This window comes from Leptonychotes weddellii, chromosome 2 (genome assembly GCF_054177405.1).
Source record: "Leptonychotes weddellii isolate Sample4059 chromosome 2, ASM5417740v2, whole genome shotgun sequence".
Classification (NCBI taxonomy): Eukaryota; Metazoa; Chordata; class Mammalia; order Carnivora; family Phocidae; genus Leptonychotes; species Leptonychotes weddellii.
The window spans coordinates 70364003-70369039 of NC_138370.1; the positions used below are offsets into that span (position 1 = coordinate 70364003).

The following is a 5037-nucleotide window of genomic DNA, read 5'->3' on the forward strand; positions in this document are numbered from 1 at the left end:
ATGATGGTCATCTTTGAGGCTAACAACATATTCAAGCTCCCCAAATTACCAATAATATTTAGTATATGCATCATGGTTTTACCTTTCCTTTCTCTGGCTACATTCCAAGACAACTGATGTAGATTGTGAAGATGATTTTAGTTAAAAGACTAGAAGGAAATACATACTTGGATGCCTAAAGGCGATCGAAGAAAAATGGCAGGATAAATCTCTAAACCAGTAAAAATTGTGATTATTGTTGAGAATCTATTCCTGGGACTTTTTCCTGCCTTTTGAATTTCAGTACTCTGAAATATAATCCGTGTATCTCAAGTCTGCCATAGCTCATCGATGAAAGAAAGGATTTCATAAATCTGTGTTAATTAACTACATTGTATTGAAACAAAAAACTTTCCATACACGTAAACACCCAAAGAGTTGTTTTTTAACTAGTGGTGGTTGAGGTGTGCTGCTCTCACTGCACCTTTATATCCATTTTTATCCCCCCCCCTTTTTTTCTCATCAGGGTTACACCCTGACAGCTGTTTTCTTGTGAGTATCTGACAGATAAAAGCTATGCCTGTTGGGGTCTTACAATTGCTAGATAGTCTAATTAATAATTAGGAGTCAACAATGATGAGCAAGACTGTTTTATTTACACCAGTTTGAAGAATACTTTGTGTATAAACTAAGCAATTCTTTCTGAATGTTCTATCTGACAGCTTGCATGCAATTTCAGTGCAGGGTCCTACAGAGTGTTTAGTGACTGAGGACCAGCTGAAGACCTAGCTCTATCCTTCGTAGTTGGCGTGCCCTGGGATCAAGAGAGGATGTAGGTAACACCGTCTTTGGGGTGATTCGTGGTGGATGTTTTGAGGGCAGCTGTCCCACAGCCTGCACGCCCCGGACTGCGTCCTGTGGAAGCCTGAACCTGCTGTCTTTCTCCCTTTGTGTCATAACCATGTCCACCAAAGAGAATGCTAATTCACCAGCTGCCCGCCTTAACAGATTCAAGAACAAGGGGAAAGACAGTACAGAAATGAGGCGGCGCCAAATAGAAGTTAATGTGGAGCTGAGGAAAGCTAAGAAGGATGACCAGATGCTGAAAAGGAGAAACGTAAGCTCGTTTCCTGATGATGCTACCTCTCCACTACAGGAAAACCACAACAACCAAGGCACTAAATTGGTCTGTTGATGACATTGTCAAAGGCATAAATAGCAACAATTTGGAAAGCCAGCTCCAGGCTACTCAAGCTGCTAGGAAACTGCTTTCTAGGAAGAAACAGCCCCCCATAGACAACATAATCTGGGCTGGTTTGATTCCAAAATTTGTGTCCTTCTTGGGCAGAACTGATTGTAGTCCCATTCAGTTTGAATCTTCTTGGGCTCTCACTAACATTGCTTCTGGGACGTCAGAACAGACCAAGGCTGTGGTAGATGGAGGTGCTATCCCAGCATTCATTTCTCTGTTGGCATCTTCCCAGGCCCACATCAGTGAACAAGCTGTATGTGCTCTAGGAAACATTGCAGGTGATGGTTCAGTTTTTTGAGACTTGGTTATCAAGTATGGTGCAGTTGACCCACTATTGGCTCTCCTTGCAGTTCCTGATATGTCATCTTTAGCATGTGGTTACTTACGTAACCTTACTTGGACACTTTCAAACCTTTGTCGCAACAAGAATCCTGCACCCCCATTAGATGCTGTTGAGCAGATTCTTCCTACCTTAGTTCGTCTCCTGCATCATGATGATCCAGAAGTATTGGCAGATACCTGCTGGGCCATTTCTTACCTTACTGATGGTCCAAATGAACAGATTGAAATGGTTGTGAAAACAGGAGTTGTGCTCCAGCTTGTGAAGCTTCTAGGAGCTACTGAATTGCCCATTGTGACTCCTGCGCTAAGAGCCATAGGAAATATTGTTACTGGGACAGATGAACAGACTCAGGTGGTAATACATGCAGGAGCACTTGCTGTTTTTCCCAGCCTCCTAATGAACCCCAAAACTAATATTCAGAAGAAGCTACGTGGACAATGTCAAACATCACAGCTGGTCGCCAGGACCAGATACAGCAAGTTGTGAATCATGGATTAGTCCCATTCCTTGTTGACGTTCTCTCTAAGGCAGATTTTAAGACACAAAAGGAAGCTGTGTGGGCTGTGACCAACTATACAAGTGGTGGGACAGTTGAACAGAGTGTATACCTTGTTCATTGTGGCATAATAGAACCATTGATTTACCTCTTAACTGCAAAAGACCCAAAATTATTCTGGTTATTCTGGATGCCATTTCAAACATCTTTCAGGCTGCTGAGAAACTAGGTGAAACTGAGAAACTTAGTGTAATGATTGAAGAATGTGGAGGTTTGGACAAAATTGAAGCCCTACAAAACCATGAAAATGAGTCTGTGTACAAAGCTTCATTAAACTTGATTGAGAAGTATTTCTCTGTAGAGGAAGAGGAAGATCAGAATGTTGTGGCAGAAACTACCTCTGAAGGCTATACATTCCAAGTTCAGGACGGCACTCCCGGGACTTTTAACTTTTAGATGGTACAGCTGAGGCAGAAAGTTGTTTGTTGGGTACTCTGTTTGGTAGAAGTTTGTCTTACTGTTTTTCTACTAAGAACTCTTTTTAAATGTGTTTTGTTGTTGTAGCACTTTTTACAACGAAACTCTACTTGACCAGTTCCAAACTGTACAACCTGTATGAAGCTCCTCCTCTCAGTGGGTTTCTTATTTCTATGTGGAATCTCCTCTCTTGCAGTGTCCTGTAAATAAAGATTAAATTCCACTCTTAAAAAAAAAGAGAGAGAGAGGATGTAGGTAACAGTATTCTGCATTGTGTGGGCTTGCAATTCCTGCTTTCTAAAAATCGACTTATCCTTTATTTTCTCAGCATGCATGTACAAGATTCCAATCTGAGCCCTAGTAATAAGGTATTATTTTTTACCTTGCTCTGGTTTCAAGTCGATCAAGAACTCTATTCATTCTTACTACATTTGGCTTAGTTCTGAAGGAGATTGGAAAACCCTTTCCAACATAACCCCTCACTTTAAAAAAATCTATAATCCAGTTTGGGGGAAAAGACCCTTATATGTAAACAGAATCACTGTACTTTTGTATATATTTTATTGATATTAGTACTAATTGCTTAAAGTTACTGAGCAGTTTTTATGGACTCTGTGCTAAGTGCTCTACATACTGTACCTTATTTAATCTTCATACTGACCTCTGAGATAGGTTTCATGATTATCCCCATTTTATAGGTGAGCAACCAAGACTTGTAAGAACAAATCTGCTTGAAGTAATTCCACTAACAAACACAAAGCAAAGGCCAGAACTTAGCGTCTCTGACTCCTCTGCCCATACCCAGAGACCGGCAGGAGCAAGACAGAAGGTGCTGAAAGAAAGAAGAGATTTCAAGTCCAATACTCAAGGTCAAAACCCATTGTTTGGCTAGAAAAGACAAGGCCAGGACCAGACCAATGTGAAGTGGGTCACTGTGATGATCTGTTTTGGTTAAAAAGATAACTCTTGAGGAGGCAGGACTGAGCCTGTCAGGGGGTCAGTTGGCCCTTGAAAGTGTGGAAAGGAGGGAGAGAGAGGCCAGAGGCAGGCAGGGTCTGACACACCAAAACTATCTTCTCAGGATCCCTAGGGTTTGGCCAGTGCTATCCTGACTGAGTATCTCATGAGAACCTAGTAAGCTGGGTGTTCACTCAACCAATAAAATAGAGGGTTGTCATAATCCTAGATGGCAACCACTTAAGATCTGAGTACCTCAAACACTTGCTTACTCTCTCTTACACAGTGTTAGAGGCACCCCAAAAGGTGTAAATGTCTTTTATGTTGCAGAATCTTCTCTTATCTCTAAACTTTCCTGTAGAAAGCTATAGCTGGCTTTGCAAAGGAACATTCCCATTACTCCGAGGTTTGCACTTATTATACAATGCAAAATGAGTGAGATCATTTAGACTAATGCATTTAATCCACTAATCCCAATAATGCTCCTCTGAGCATGTTCAGGGTTTGAGAAGATATTTGTTCATTGCAAGGGATTATTCCTTATGTCCTGTGCTTATTTGTAGACTGTGATTCAGAGATGCCATGGGGTAAGCCTACTACAATGTGAGAGATCCCTGGTAGGAGCTCCAGAGTCAAAGATGCTTATCTACGGGTGGCGCTGACAGTGGAAGCCCTTTCATTAGACGTAGCCAGATTTACTGCCAAATTCTGGAAAGCACTAGAGGAGAGAGGGAGAGAGAGAGACCCAGCCTAAGGAGTCATGGGGTATGCAAGACATTCCTAGCCTACTGACTCAGTATTTGACTGGGGACAAGTGGCTTAACTGTACTCAGACTCTTCAACCTTAAAGTCAGAAGAAAATAGCAATTGATATGTTTCAGTGCCTTAGGCATCCCATCTAATAAGCTAGTTTTTTTCCCACCTAGAGAAGTGAAGTGACTTGTTCAAGGTCAAGAGTTCCTTAATGCCCAAGATTCCTGTCTTACAGCCCACTGCCCTGTTTCCGGTACCGTCACCATGGCACTGCTGCCAGCCCTTGTTGAGGGAAACGTTTTGAAGCAGTGGAAGTTTGATTTTGCTGATTTCAGAATTTTAGAGTTATAGACCAATGTTTCTTTTTAAGGCAAATGTTAAAAATATATAAATAAGGAGGAAGAAGAAGATGGTGAAGGAGTAGGAGACCTAAATTTCGTTTGGTCCCAGGAATTCAGCTAGATAGGGATCAAACCATTCTGAACATCTAGGAACTCAACAGGAGATTGAAGAAAAGAATAATAGCACCTCTCTGGACAGAAAAGCGACCACATTCTGGAAGAGTCATATTCTATCCCTTCATTGTAGTTAAACTTATTTTTGGTATATATATAAGTTGTTCTCTCTTTAAAATTTTGGGATACAGTTTCTTCTAATGACCAAAATATACCCTAAATCTCTAGTGTATGGCTTTGTTCTAGTCTCCTGCCTGATCACATTCTCTCCCCCCCCCTTTTTTTCCCCCTTTTTTTTAATTTCTCTTCTTTCTTTTTTCAACCA

At 41.3% G+C, this 5037-nt stretch overlaps 1 pseudogene; it reads left to right on the plus strand.

Annotated features, from left to right (window-relative positions):
• Positions 1 to 925: 925 nt before the first annotated feature.
• Positions 926 to 2784, plus strand: LOC102730894 (importin subunit alpha-1 pseudogene; annotated as a pseudogene).
• The last annotated feature ends 2253 nt before the right edge of the window (positions 2785 to 5037 follow it).